The sequence below is a fragment of the Scatophagus argus genome, chromosome 23, assembly GCF_020382885.2.
Source record: "Scatophagus argus isolate fScaArg1 chromosome 23, fScaArg1.pri, whole genome shotgun sequence".
Lineage (NCBI taxonomy): Eukaryota > Metazoa > Chordata > Actinopteri > Scatophagidae > Scatophagus > Scatophagus argus.
The window spans coordinates 7,922,150-7,938,563 of record NC_058515.1 but is presented as its reverse complement, the minus strand read 5'-3'; the positions used below and the strand labels follow the sequence as shown (position 1 = coordinate 7,938,563).

General features: G+C 39.5%; 1 protein-coding gene across 31 annotated transcripts in view; it reads left to right on the top strand.

Annotated features, from left to right (window-relative positions):
- LOC124054897 (receptor-type tyrosine-protein phosphatase delta-like) overlaps positions 1-16,414 on the top strand; it is a 339,738-nt gene that overhangs the window by 150,942 nt on the left and 172,382 nt on the right. For all 31 annotated transcript variants that reach the window (XM_046381377.1, XM_046381378.1, XM_046381409.1 and 28 more), the window contains one exon: positions 10,745-10,792. The gene's annotated coding sequence lies outside the window, so the exon portion shown is untranslated. The remainder of the gene's footprint in view (positions 1-10,744; positions 10,793-16,414) is intronic.

Genomic DNA, 16,414 nt, shown 5'->3' with positions numbered 1-16,414 from the left:
CAAGTGGTTTTAATGTTGTGGCTGATCAGTCAAAGCCTTGGTGATTTTTTCATTGTGAGGTAAGGCAGCAATATGCCCTGACAGTAATTTTGTCTCTTTAACTCGTGTGCAAATTCTCTTCGCTATATACACAGAGAATACACAACATTAGATTAATTAAAACGTAACCTTTAGTCTGGCAGAGTGTCACAAAAGACCAACGTCACTGAATTATATTATCTCTTACCCTGCCTCAGAGGAATGTAATTTTCTGTGATGTCATTATACATGTAAATTTTGAAGTTCAGAAGAGAAAATAGCAGCAAGGCACACAGTTTGCACAAAGCTTACTTTAATTACTGGAGTATCGCACTTTTCCTCTCATAGTACAGTCCTCAATAAAATGTACAGTGCTGTGAAAGATATTAAAATCATAATGAATATGCTGATTATCCTTTTTTATATTCAGTCCTACAATGGTTTTATATTCTAATGACAATAGCACCAATTTATGCAAGTTATAATAAGCTCATGTGATTACTAATATTATAATTATGTGTGGGTTTGTCAAAATATAATAGTCCATTGTGCATACCTAAGATAGAGATGTACAAGATTATAAACCACATAAATCATAACTTCTAAGGGACTTTTCACCCCAAAACACATATTTTTCCTCTTAGGTGTAGTGCTATTTATCCATCTAAATTGTTTGGGTGTGAGTTGTTGAGTTTTGGATATGTCAGTTGGACAGATGTCTGCCTTTTCTCCAATATATTGGAAGTAGGTGGGACTTTGCTACATTTGAAAAGTTGACATCATGACCCTGATACTCAACCCTCATATTTTGTTGTGAGCAGATTTATTTTGGAACTACACCACAAAGACAATTGTAGCCAGGCACACCTTTTTATGGAGCCATTTTTCAGGGGATGAACTCAGTCCCTTACTTCCAGTGGAGGGAAATCTTAATGGTTCAGCATATCAAGACATTTTGGACAATGCTATGCTTCCAACTTTCGGGCAACAGTTTCTATTCCAGCATGACTGTGCCCCAGGGCACTAAACAAGATCTATAAAGACATGGCTTAATGAGTTTGGCGCAGAAGACTTGAATAACCTGCACACTGCCCTGACCTCAACCCCATCCAACAACTTTGGGATGAAGTGGAATGGAGATTGCAAGCCGGGCCTTTTCGTCACCAATGACTGACCTCCCAAATGTTCTATTACGTGAATGGGCAAAAATTCCCACAGAAACAATCCAGAATCTTGTGGAAAGATTTCCTAAATGAGTAGAAGTTGTTACACCTACCAAATTGTCTGTGTATTTAGAATGCAATGTCATTACAGCCCCAACTGGTGTAATGGCCAGTGTATTGGATGGATAGTGCTGAACTGCACTGTATCACCAACCAGAAAGAAACTTGCCTCTGCTCAAGGAGAAGAGGCTTGTGTTGTGACAAGACAGGATATAAATCATAAATAAATAAATTATTTCATTTCTCTTGGCTTTCTTGTAAAGCTAATTAGTTACTCATCCATAAGTAGATGGACATCACAGAAAGATACAGAAGGAAAGTAGTCTCTACATGAAACTGCTCACAACATGCTCTGTGGGTTATAACAATGTCAGAATTTCTGGAAAAGACACTACTGTTGTTTTTCATATCTATTTTTATGCTGCTTTCAGCACCACAAGCAAGTGCCATCTAGTTTGTTTATATTCAAGAGAAGGCTCACATCTCCACAGCTGATACCTGCAAAACTCAGCAACTCACACCAAAACAATCAAGACGAATAAATAGCACTACAGACAAGAGGGGAAAGTATTTTTGATTCTGGGGTGAACAGTCACTTTAACTCCTAAACGACCACATGTGAAGTGTTAGCGACTATTCGTTTTTAGGCTGTCTGCTGCCTGGTGCCACCGATGTCAATCTTCATTTCTTTTTCCAGACGCTCGTCTGTTGAAGATAGATCCCTCATATGTCAGAACCACACAGACCATTTCCTGGAGTCCGCTGTGACTGTCAGGCTCCACGAACCATGAAAGCCGTATGTGATTCCCAAAATTACCTCATCGTAGAATGCCACAGACTCCCACACTGGCATGGTCACAACTATGCCTTTAAGAGACACTCGGGGAAGCTCACTTTTAGGCACTTCTTTGCCAACAAATGTAATGGAAACTATTTCACGTTTTCAGGCAGAAACATAAAATAAATCCATTTTACAGTATGTGGGTAGAAACTGAGTTGAGCATGAATTATCAGGTTAATGGTGTCCGGGACATTCAGTAGGTTAAATCATAGATTCTGCAATGAAGGATGATGTGTTTTTGGCATTTTAATAAGGCACTTGAGCACCCACAAAATACAGAATCAAAAACACTGTAAATCTGTCTGAGTTTTTGGAATGTAGTCCACGATATCAGCACTCACTCCTATAATCTGTCTCTTGTCTTAACAAGAGGTGTCTGAGGCAAGAGTGGGGAAGAAACCCAACTCTCTGTGGTACAATTATAGAAGTGCACTGCAGTCACTTAGCCTGCTAATACACGGTGTGATATTAATTACTGTTTGTAAACAATGCACTTTGCAGAGATTATTGCATGCACTCGGCGTCCTCCATTTGTGTTTGGTAATTCTCACAAGTGATTAAGTGGTGAAGCTAGGACAGCTGTTCAAGATGAGTTCATTGGCATGTTTAATTAATTGCACTTGAGATAATTATTCAATCATTACTTTGATTAATTTTCTGCATCCCAGATAATGCATCAAACGTCTGCTTGATGTCAATAGTTTTGAAAGCGTAAGTAGAACAAGGCTAACCATTTTTGAGAGCCTGAGTTCGGACTAAATCATGCTGTGTGGCAAAAATAATGCCATCGTCTGCTGGCTGTGATGTAAATTTATTATTACTATAGCTGTATGGTTGATTTGAATATTAATAATATTCCTTTAAGAGGCACGCCACGACAGTTGTCCTAATACCCAGCACTTTTCCAACACATCAACAACACCCTGTCGCTGCTCACTTCAATGTTTTGAATCGATTCCGTCTGCATTATGTTTGAAACATGCTTATTCTTCACCCCCTCAGATATGCAGGGTAGTGGCAACATCCAACTGACGGAAAGCCAGGCAAATCGTTTGTGAAAGATCTTGTCAAACAGATTAATTCCCACCCTGGGCCTCGGGGTTCTGGACCGTTTTTCTGTCATGCTGCTTTGCCAGGCTCCCTCTTGATAATACCCCAAAGATAAAATTAATTGTGCAGGGAGATGTGGGATGGGGAGTATCTAAAAGGACCTTGAGCAACACATGAAGCTCTCTTTTTCTCTCCATTCCTCTGCATGTGAAAACACAGACACAATCAAACCGTCAGAAGCATGACACATTGCACCACCGATCACTAACTTTGTTCGGAAGTTTCTCGAAGTGGGGAGTTCAGAGAAAGATGTGAGTGGACAGAATCAACCCTCATGAAATATCTTTGTCTAAGAATGTGTATGCTGAAATTACCGTCAAAGTGGAATCCCTCACTTCATCAGCAGTTAATAAAGGGGGTTGGTACACCAATATTTGTGTATAACTTTCGAGTTTTACATCTGCAAGTTTAGGAACATGTTCCATCATCAAGTCAGCTCTTTGTGCCAGCGTGCCAAAATGTTTACAATGATAATGATGATGATGGGAATGTCAGTTGAGCGAAATGAAGCACTGGATGTATTAAAATTTTGATTTGGTAGCAGTGCCACATGAAAACATAATAGCAGTTGGCAAAGTAGTCATGCACATCCACAAACTGTGTGAGGCAGGTCTCATTTTTACATACCAAACAGACAAATTGATAGTAAAAATAAAAAACCATGAAAATAATAATTAGTTGTAGTTGTAATTAGTTGTCCAATTTACAAAAAATACAATCAACAATAACAGTAAAATCCTACTTTTACCACTGATTATAATCTTAAGAAAGACTATCATATATAGTAGTTAGGGACATAGGAGAGATAAGTTACTGTAGCTGTAACATCAGCTCTAAGATGGCTTGGCACACATAACAATAAAAGTTATGTATTGTGTTTGATGTCTATGCTATGTTACTTCCACATCATCATGTTTTCTTCACATCACAGTTATGAAAAAAGCCATTTACCACAGAAAAATGTTACCAGAAACATGAAGCTAGTTAGATTACTGTGGCAACGCTGGACAGCAAGGGCCCATCAAAGAACGGCAATACACGTAATGATGGTCATAAGTTATTTTTCCACTGCGGGGCACAACTCACCTCGACTCCATGCATTGCACGCTGCCACAGTTAGCAGAACCAGTGCAAAACAAAATGTGGTCAACCAACTTGTATGTTTTAGTGATGAGCCGCTGCAGTGAAGAAGAACTATTACAGCAACCCACCAATAGTGACTGGCCTCAAAAAAGATTTTTACCCGCATTTGGCCAGTGCTATGCAAGATTTCATGGCAATTCATCCAATACTTGCTGGATATATTGCTGATAGATCCACACCACGAATATGTATAACAATTATTCCTCCAGGAAATACTGCCCGGTTAGCTTCACCATACAATTTAATACTTCAATTCAGTCACACTCTAAGCACACCTCTTTCACAACCTCCTGTTGCGACGAACAGCTCAGAACATTAGCTAATCCCTGCTGTGACAGTGTGCAAGCACACAATGTCTCAGTTTTTCCACCACCACAAGCTTCAAAGGCATCGGACGACCAGTTTAACCAAGGAATATGCAATAGAGGGCAAAGCTGAAGAGAAGGAAGATTGTGGGAGCTGAATTTTTTCCTCCCATAACTCCTTGGCACCTGAGTTGCCCCTGTCACCTCCATTGGCAGATGGTGCAAATGAGCTTTTATATGCTGCTGCTAGTCACTGTTACAGACAGAAACAAAAGTGTCTGGTGCTGTCATAGTCAAAACACATTAGAGCTTCAGAGGTGAATGTTTGTACCACTACGAGAGCTTAAATCAGGGTTTTGTCGGCTACTGTCTTTTTTTGCTTTGACAAATGCAGACTCAAGTGACTTGGCTGTTGTCGTTATTTTTATATTTTTTGTAGCGCAATACTGAGACACTGATGCTGTCAAGACAGCGCTGTATGAATAAGAGATGAGATCTTTGAATTGTTTGTTGGTTCAGAATGCACATTCGGTCCTTTGAGAGGATTCACAGTGTAGTCAAAGTGTAGTCCATGAATGTGCCTGTGCTTGGGGCAAAACAATTTTATGTTTGGCAGTTTCCTTGGATATGCATGTAAAGTCTCATTTCCGCAAGCGTTTTCACACACATACTCACCCATATAGAGTACATGGCGGAACACAGCCCCATATAAACACTCACAGTCCCTGGGCAGCACACATCCAACAGTTCTGAGCTGAAGTATTCACTGCTGTCACAGTGTGACATCATCAGCTGGGCCAGTTGTGTCCCAGTGGTGTCCTCCCGTGCAGCCAGAGATATCCTTCAGCAGACCTCATCCTGTGACGCTGCTGTGTCACTCAGGGGCCTCAGACAGGCAGTGCAACAAGGATGACAGCCAGGGAATGAGAGCTTATGAGCAGGTAGAAACTATTGACAGGACCCCAGGGAGCAATTATGAGTGAAGCCCAAGGGCTTGCTCAAAGGAACTTATGGCTTGTTTAAGTCTATCAAAAACACAACTCAAACTCCTGGGACAAAAGTGTGCTTTGAGGCTTAACGGGCAACAGATCATGTATAAATCATATATAACCATATTAAACTCCTTGAGATTGTCAAACTTAAGAGTCACGCTTAAAGTAAACTAAAAATATTTGCCCTTTCTGTCAGCAAAATCTTGACAGTCATCATCTGCAAATCTGTGAAAAAGCAAATGTAGCAATGTGATTAACAAGCTGATCTTTTGTGAGCTTTTTTTCCCCTTCGCCTCAGCATTTATATTGTTAAGCATATAAAAATCTAACAAGAATAAATTCAACAGCTACCGTTGGCACTCAGGACATCACTCTCAATGAAATACCTGTACATGATGAAGGCAGACAGATAATGGCTCGGAAGAGGACCCGGTTTGCTGCCCTGTGACAGACATTTCCAATTAAAAAGGGTAAATAACTTGAGATTCATCTATTTCACCCTGTGCCGAGATTTATCAATCCATCGTGCTTTAAATCTGTTCAACCCTGAAATGGTAATAGCACAGATTTGTATTTCCTAGGCAAAGAAAAATGTCATATAGTTCCAATATCCTCACATTCCTATTTAAATCTCCCTACCCTGTTGGTAGTAGACCTTTCATGAGGCAACCCAAGCGTGGGAGGAAGCTTGTGATATCAGTACAACAACCTGATAGAAACAGTTATTGAGTTTGCAGGACTTGACTTTGTACTTAAACTGTATACCACTGCTGTTTCACAGTATATTGTGGATCTACACTTGTACACAAGCAGGAATTGCGTCCAACACCTTAGCATTTGACCTGCTGCTCCACATAGGGTGCCAGCAATATGTTTAAATTTAATTTTGTAGTAAGTGGACTACTTTTAGTCGTCTGGAATAGAGCATAGCATTTCTTCAGGCAGAGCATTGAAGTTTTTGCATTGCCTTATTTGTGCTTCAAAATTACAGTCTTATTCACAGTTGTGTGACTATCAGCTGACTAGCATTGCCCAATCACATTCATGTATGTGTGCCCATTATAACCTCACATTTTATTCAAGTTTGTGCAGTTTTCTGCCACAGGTGCCCTCAACATCCCATTTTCTATCTTATCTCCTATATCTTTGGGTGTTGATTGAACAAAAGTGCAGTAATTGTGTATTGAAGGGTATGGATTCTTTAAGAACTCTCTCTCAATGAGCAGTCTTTTCCAACAAATCCAAATGCATAATTAGTTTTCTATAAATGGTTAATTCCTTGACATATCACAGTAACAGCAAAGAATGATTCTTGCAGCAGCAGTTTAGCAGACAAACCAAACACTTTGACTTTTACTTTCCCAAGTTAGCCAAAATTGCCTGGCCCAACCATGACCTAAATCTGGCACAGCTGATTACTCATTTTGCAGGTGTGATTACTAGGCTGCCTTTGGCCCAAAGCTTCCCAAAGTGCTAACAACTTGAGCTGATTGCAAGCCCATATTGCCCCATCTCTGAATCCTCCAGAGATCCAGTCAAATTTGGACTCCTGGTTTCAAAATACTACCAAGCGCACCAATATTCAGTTGTCTTCATTCTGATTTGGCAGGCTACCTGGCCTACTGTAGACTAATTCTTACAAAGATGTTTTTGAATAACTTCAGCCAACATTAATAGAATGCTGCATGACGATAGTGCTGACAGTCCATGGGAAAAAAAAGTCCCTTTTTTGTAAATAAAGTGACACGACTCATTAACGTGATGAACGACCATGCAATTCCCGTGTACCACAGCATCAAGCCTGCCCCCCTCCAAACCCTCCTTCAAGCCTCTTGTGGGCCATTCCGGGTGAAAGCCGAACATTTAAACGTGTGCCTGTAAGTGCTGAGGCAAGCAGGTCCGCCGGCCAAATGGTTGCTCTTTTCAGCTGTTGAAGCTCCCAAGGACCCATTTCACTGTTAACATCAAATCATTAAATTCACCCCACACTCAGTCACTTAGAGTTATAGAGAGATGGATAGAAAGACAAAGAGAGAGATGAAGTTAAAAAAGAAAGGGAGGGGGGGGGCACTGTCAGCTGTGAAGGCTAAATAGGCCACATTATTAGGTTGGAAATAAATGGAATCAAAACAGACAGTTCTCTCTGGTCTAAATTTCATCTTGTCGACCACATATGCAAATCACTAAGTGAAATTTAGTTCATAAGGAGGGGATCAATAAAATATGATTTGGCTAATGTGTCACTGTCAAAGCGCAGGACTTGAGATTATTCTGATGCATTAAAAATTTAATTACATCTTCAGTCGTGTGTGAAAATCTCTGATAGCATCGTACCTTGAACTTGTACGGATACACACTCAGAAGTGAGCTGGAAATTAAACCTTTCTGGCAGATTTTCGAATGGCCCCAACAAGTCTGGTTCTTGTAACAAAGCAGAAATAAGAAATTCATTATGTACAAAAGAAATTTTGTTAAGGCAAACTATCCACAGCAGATGGTGCAGTCCTTTAGATGTTCAGTCTGTCTGGGTAAAGATAACCTTGATATATACAAATGTGTTCAGAGTTCAGCCATTGTAATATTTCATGCCACCTCAAGCAATTATAGTCTTCAGCTGTTTCTCTCAGTACACTGAGTACATTTGGTGTTTGAGGAGAACTCCTGCATCTGATGCATGCCACCCCAGGGCACAAAACAATTTACTCTTCACAATCATCTCTCCTGTCTTATTCAAGAAAATAGTAAATGATAGCTAATATATGTAAAATTATCATCAGGGCAGTATGCAGCAAATTCAAATCTTGTATGTAGTTACGTAATGGAAATGTGCACTTTCGGTACTCTCGTGCCTGTATTTATGCTTCTGGTTATACTGTTCTATAGCAGTAAATGTTCACAGGTCCACACAAATCACTTTATACAGAACATCTAAACATGGCAACCCCATTGTATCACTGGGTGTACTACATAACACACTGCTTAAATACTGATTACTCGCAATTATGTCCCAATGAGGGTTGCTCATGTAGTAGAATCTGTTATAACCAGACTACTTAGACACTTAAAGGTGCTCTGACCTCACTAGCACTGGCTGAGTGGACTTGATTTCTATGGGAACCAAAGTGGAGCAGAAGTCGGTAAAATGAGGATACAGCTATCCTGCTCATAAGGATAGACAGTCTGAAGCCTAATAAATGGAAATCTATTAAAACTAATTAAGGTGACAGACCATCAGTCATTAAATAGTGAAGACTGGAAGGAAGGAGTACATGCTTTGTTTAAAGAGAGGTAGTTGAGAAAATAGCATGACAAGGCACAGTACTCTCTAGTGGTGTTTGACTTTCCCACTTTCACTACTGTGAGCTCTGTAATCTTGATGTTCAGAGCAGGGGAGAGATAGCAGGTGGGGAGCATCATATTTGAGCGGGTCTTAGTTGGGTACAATATGAACTTGCAGCAGCACCATGAGCTTGGAATTGATAAGACACAGTAATATGTGCTTCCTGAAAGAAGAAAGAAATGACTTTATATGAGGTTGCCTCTTTTGTATTCAAACCTTGCACTTCCACTGGCAATCGATTTCTAAATCAGTCACCGAACTGTATTGCGGTGGTCATTTTTGATTATTCATTGGATGAATTCTTAACATAGTGACTGACGAAATGATTATGTGAAAGGAACCTGCACCTAATAAACAGCATGTGTTACTTATTATTTTCTAATTCCAGTGAAACTACCATACTCCCAGTCTGTACACCCTTTAGTTTCCCTTCCATTTCAAGACTTCCATTTCTTCACCCACAAAGATACATGTGTTTTTTGTCATTGGACCTGTGAATATATATGTCTTCAGAGTGATCTATTTGTGCATGTGTGCCTGTGAATTAAGTTTGGACAAGCACGTGTGTGTACCATGAAGTTTGGAAAAGAAAAAAGTTGAAGCACTATCAGATGCCTCCCTCGAAGGGCTAGCTGTTTTTGGCAAGCGCCCTCCTTACCCGCACACATGGCATGAATAGATCATAAACCAAATGTGTACCTCCTTATGGTAGGTCAGACTACAGGGCAGTCCAGATTTTTTCGGTGAGTTTATTGCAGGGCTGAATCAAAAACTGAATTTCAACACAGTGGCATATGAAGCTTTTGCCTCAAGGGCCTGATTTCCTCGTTCTCTGGTGTTTTAACAATGAGGCTGTACTTGACAGTCCAGCTGAGGCAGTCATGTTTAAGTGGCCCTCGAGTTCAGCCTGTTTTGTGCAAAAGAGTTAAAAACACCACAGAGGATTGGATTGGAACCCGCTGGTGTTTGGCTCATGAAATCAAACATGAAAATAAACTAAAACCCATCTCTGTGAAATTATTGATCGCTTACTCTGCAAAGAGACTAAACTGGCCATAAAGTCATCTAAAGTCATGCTTTTCTTATGTAGTGGTTTGAAGCTATTGCAGTGTAGCAGCATTGAATGGTCAACACATGCATGTTAAATCATGAGCCAAAGTCTCTAACTGTATCTCCAACTCATCAGACTGAAGCTCCTGTCCATGCTTACTGCAGTGCCACTCCACAGGGAGCAAGGAAATTTTCAACTGTCCACAAGATGAAAAAAAAAATATATATATATATATATTATAAAGCCAGTTTCTAATATTTTAAAATAAGAATTTAAACAACTTATTCTCAAGTATTGCAAACTACTTGCCACTACTTGAGTGCCCATTGCCCTGGCAAAAATAAGTAGACAAGAATCATTGGTCTGAATCAGTAAGTATGCTTGAATGTCATGGGAAAATGTGGCCATGATTGACAAAATCATCTGCTAACTTCTGATGGGATCACATCAGTTTGGCTTGGGTTCCAGCTGTATGAAATCAGACATGCACCCATATTTCCATCACAACTAAACCGCAGACGGGGTGATCCTCTCAGTGCTATGGCAATCTGGGACACTATCCCCACCACTTACTTTAGCCAATTTACTCCTGGGAGACCCTGAGTCCTTGTCTTCATTAAGAGGAGTTCCTCATTGATCAATCACTGTCAGAAGAGTTGCTCTGTAATTGCACTGTGGCCTAATCATGACTGACATCTTGCCCTCCTCCGCTCTGTCACAGGTCTCAGGAGAGAGGATGTTCCATGACTTTCACACCTTCAACCTCAAGGTAGGCTTCTCCAGGGGTTTTACTCTCTCTGGTTTACCTTTATAGACTTATATGGGTTTATAATAGACATCATAATTCAAATTTGGATATTAGTGCAGAACAGGTAAGATTAGATTGGTGATTGTGTTATCGCTGATCACAGTTGTTACAGCTGGTAACTGCTGTTTTGAGAAATTGTGAAAATCAGCTTCACTGTCACATGAAACACCAAACACCAAATGCAATGAGGTTCAAATTGCAGTGCTGCAGTTTCTGGCTTTAGTTTTTAATATTCATCAATCATGTCACATTTTCATGGTGGGCTGATTGATATTTGCTGTAGGACTTACACAGTTTGTCACAGTCAGTGAATAGGCCATTACATCTGTCAAACGTATTACAGTGAATGTAAGACAAAACACAAAAAGTAACTGCAACAAATTCTGTCTGCAGATAACAAATGAAATGTTTTTGTTGTTGTTGTTTCGTTTTATGCGTACAGTACATTTGCTGAATTTCCCTGTCCCTTTGCTGAGCTTTCACATGAAAATTTTCCCTCTCATTAAAACATGAATGCATGCCTATCTACACAGTCCAGACGCCTTGCTTTAACTCTTTGTGAGAATATGACCTGGATGACTGAGAATGAAATGTCTGTATGCAGATATATGCCTTTAGATACACCAACTATTTATATCAGAATTATCACCAGAGATAACACTGCGTGACAGTGATGTTTATGGCCATCAAGATAATGGCCATTCAGAAAGTTTACAATCATTTTGAAGTTTCAGAACATCAAGTTAGCAAAAATAAAATAAATAATCACAATAAAAAACATTTCTGCAAATTTTTCTTGGATGGTGGATACAAAGAGCTCCAAATTTGCATTGTGTCATTTATGGACTCCCACAGCTAAACCTTCACAGGAGAGTGTGACAACTCAAACTGCAAGATACATTTTAAAATTTATGTAAATCACCACGTAATCAGAGCCAGCAGTGAATACAATTCACTGTTTGTTTTTTTTTTGTTTTTTTTTTACAAACTGCAGTGTTGTGTCCATCAGTTCAGCATGTTGCAGACCAATACATATACAGTTACAAATATAAGTGTTACTACAGTTCTCTTAGTTGCAGCTATAAGGCTTTGTATTTTTTGTCTAAATTTGCCAACAAATGTCGATACGTGAACTAGCGATCTCTCTTGACGTGTGAAACAATGACAGCCTGTTTATGAGACAATGAAACGTCTCTGTTCTGACACTGATCTCAAACGAATTTGCTTTTTCTTGCTTCTCTCCAGAGTTAAGCACTGAGAGACACAGAGAAGAATGGCTTTGAACAACAGTAATATCAACAGCTTGATAGAGCTAGATAGCGAGAGCTTGGATTCAAACCAGCAGCTCGCATACAAAATATGACCATGTACTTTGAAAATGATTGAAGTGACACAAATAATCTAAGCTACAGTGGTGCACAAAGACAACGCTTGTTTTCTGTAAATTGTACAATATATATTATATTTATTCATGATTTGCCTTTCTAAGAATATGGCTGAAGTGACAATGAACAGCTGGTCGTGGGACATAAACAAAAACATCCAGGCAATAGTGATAGTGTTTCTCATAACCCCATGCTTTAGCCACAGAATGTGAATTAAACAAACATTAAAATATTCCTGCTCGCAGTTAACTGTTTAACTGCAGCACAGAGCTGGAAAAATGGCAAGTGAGTCTGACATTAACTCCTCAATGTGCCGTGTCAAACCTACACACAGTGAACTGGCAAAGATGTACGATGTGGTAAAATGACAAGAAGAAGAAGAAGAAGAAAAAAAAAAGAGTGATTTTCTGGATTTAAACCAATTTCTACTACGATATTAGACACTTTAGGATGCAAAAGTTCTCAAAACTTGATGTGAGCTGGTAAAATTATTTTGGAGTCTCCCTCTTTTTTGTCACGGATATCAAGATTTTACATTGGTTTAAAAGCACAAATTAGTCCCAGCCCTTTTGTGAGTTTAACATTAGGACAAGGTTATTCATGTCAACAAACCGTGAACTCACCGCTTACTAGATCTGAATTAAGTACTGCATATGTGTAAACACGGTAAAATTCCCACCTTATTTCCCAATTGATTGATTTATTTTTTTTTTTTTTTAATATTTCCATTTTTAAATTGCAGTTAACAGCTCATGCAGGATATTTTACGCATGCAAGTACATGACTTGATCTGTCATCTTCCAAGAGAGGGCATGGACACAATTACAAATACCCCATCCCAATATGCTAATGCTTTATCCCGTGCCGTATTTCATGCAAATGCCTTTCATCGCATATTTTCAAATGCCATTTATGTGACAGCTGTAGCACAAGCATCCATAATGTTTTGACTTGGGGGGAAATTGCAACATGGATCTCAGTCATTGTGAATTCTGTGCACAGTCAGAATAAGGGAAAGTCAGGGATGCTGAGCTCCCCTTCCTACAGAACATGATTGTTTTATTTAGGATTATATTAAAATGGCAATTTCAGCTTTTGAGTCTGGGAGGGGGATAATTTTGTGATACTTTATACCAAATCACAGGTGGAAAGAGTGAGGGAAATATTTTTATTTACTCATAGTTACAGAATTTGTAGTCTATACATTCGGACTCCCAGCCTGTCCTGTAACTTCAGTACAATTAAAGCCAAAGTGTGGTATTTCCCTGCCACTCTACGAGACTGCAGGCACCTTGACATTTACTAAGTCTGCTATGTCATTGTCTGCAATGCTGTTCGGGTCCATGTACTAGGAGGAAAGTTTTAAATTTAAAATGTAATCAGCACAATCACCACAAGCAATCAGTTCCTCTTCATTTCACCTGATCGAGCCCCCCGCTAAAACGGGTCTGTTAAATAGAGCATCTTATCAGGCCTGGATTAAGTTGTGACTTTGATTAACATCTGTAGTCGCAGTTTAGAATGTCAAAGTTCAAGTTTGGGGAAAATATAGTTTTTAAAAATGCAAAAGCACCAGGTGTCATTATGAAGTAAGAAATCCACAATCGCTGTGGCATAGGTTTTTGGTCTTTATATCAGTGTGTAAATTTCAGCCACAGAATAACTTCAGTCATACTAAACAGTATGACAACACTGAAAAACCTGTTCAGCTTTCAAAAAAAAACTTATTCACTTTCTTACTGAGAATTACATGAGAACATTCTCTCATGCTTGCCCAGTAAATACGAAGCTGCTGCCCGCAGCCAGTAACAGGGGAGGAACAGCTAGCTTGGCTCTGACTGGATGGAAACTAAACTACAAAAATGGAAGCTTATATGTGTGCATTCAGACAACACACAAAGTGCATTTTAGAGATGGTGAGATTACATACAAGGTCAATGTAACAAATTATATGCTAATTCACCAGGGCATCTGCGCCTGAGCAAAGGAATTCACATGTGCTTTATATTTATGAACCTGCTTCAAAAATATACAGAAATTGGAGGTAAAAAAAAGAGAGAGTGGATGGAAATAGCAGAACTACAGCTTCTGCTAAAGAAAAAACATGTTTCTATAGTCAGCTAATATACAGTCATTTGCTATTTGGGACAAATAAACACGAACCATCAAATCTGACTGGTCCTGGCTGGATGCAAAGTGTTTCTTACTGATATTTCGAGGTGCTGATAGGCAGATTTTGTTGCCTATGTTTATTCCTGTTTGTCTTTGCTAAGCCAAGTTAACCACCTGCTGACTTAAGCCACGCATTTACCACAGAGACTGCACAAGAGTGGTATGAGCCTTTTCATCAAACTCTCAGCAAGAAAGTAAACAAGCATGGCCCCCAAAATGCTGAACTATTCTTTCCAAATCCCCATTGACATTATGATTCACTTCCAATAACAGAAGTTTTTTGTTCTCATCAAAAGGTGGAGCTGAATAAATCCTTATGTTTGTAGCAGTAGAGAGCTCACCACCATGACTGGAAACAAATGGCTTCAAGAGACCAACATGCTGTGACACAACACACAGGTGCGGTTGCAGGTGCTGGTGCCACCTGCACACTACAGAGAAAACATGAGAAGAGTGACACAGAATCACGCAGAACACCACACAGCGTTTAGACTGAACAGGGCTTTCACAGCCTCGATGGCAAACCTGCCATGAAATTAATTCTCCATTTAACAGAGCCTTAAATTAGTAAGCAATTTGTAACGTGAGACCATAAACTTGTTTGCGTTGTTTGTCCACACTTGCTTCAGCGGGACATGAATTTGTCTGTTTTGTAATGGTTGCACGAGTTTTGCCATTTTTTTTTGGGGGGGGGGGGGGGGGGCAGTGTTTAATAAATGAATCAGAAAGTGCGAAATAGTGTTTTCCTATTATTCTGTATAATTGTTTTTAGATAAAGAGTGCTGATATGGCATGGCAAGGCAATCAACTTTAAGAAAAGACTTGATTCATATGGTTTGCCAAAATGAAAATGCATCAAAGTACTGTATTTGCAGTTATCCCAAGTTCATTATAAAATCCACAATAAGCTGTGCTGATTGAGCAGATGTGAACTTTTTTATGAAGTCCAATGGCACTACAGCTGAGCTCACTTGGAGAAAAGCAAACCAAGCACACAGAGGCCACATCCAGACATAACAAAGTGTCGTCCTGTTCACAGAGGCGTGGAGAGGTGAGAACACCTCCCCAGTACATCCTCAGACACATCTGTGCCCATGTTCCTCAAATGATGCTTCTTTTGCAAGGGAAATAGGTCAGCCATGAATACCTGACTTCTTCCATCTCAAAAAAATCCTTTAACACACTTAACTGGGAATGTAACTAAGTGGGTTTACTGAGTGTGGATTAAAAAATGTTGGCCTCTGTTGTTGAGGAGCTGTTTGATTCCTATGTTAAGGAGGGGCATTCCATTCTCAGAGATTTCATTTTCTCATAAATCTTAAATTTTAGAGGCAGCTTCGTTAGGAACTCTAAAGGCACAATAATGCCAACTCGGCCCGCATTCAGAGACTGCCAACTTGGCCTTCATTTAGACACTGAATCATTCAGATTGCACCGCTGTGATTGCTTAATTAAATGCTCGGCTGTGTAATGACTTTGCTTGAAAGGGAATTAAATGTCTAAATGCTGCAGAATCTGCGTTGAGTTGAACAGAAATCAATGGGACATAGTGCTGGTACCCAAGGTGTTTTCCGACTTGTTTAGGCTGAATGTTTTGTATTGATGCCGTCCCTCACTCAGTGAGTCAAAAGCTCATTCCTCTTGGTCCAAAGCATTGATTGGTGGCGTACAAACAGTGTGCTTACTTTGTGCTTTCTGTAGAGGTCTGGGGAAGTAGTTTACAACGGCTTCCACGTCAGCAGTGTATGTGAAGCCACATTTATATTTAAAGATGTTTAACTACTAAACTACTCTATTTTAAGGGACTGTTAAAGCAACAAATAAATGGTGAAAACAAATTCACATCCACATCAAAGTCCTCTTTGTATTCCAGTTTTGAAAGCTTTATGGATGGCCGTGTCAGTTTGTCCACCACCTTGGTCTAGACTGAAATATCTCAATATATAACACAAAGATGTTTCATTTTTTTATGTTTTAGATGATGATTTCAACTGTTGCGGTCCTCTGTTCTTTAGATTTTAGTGAA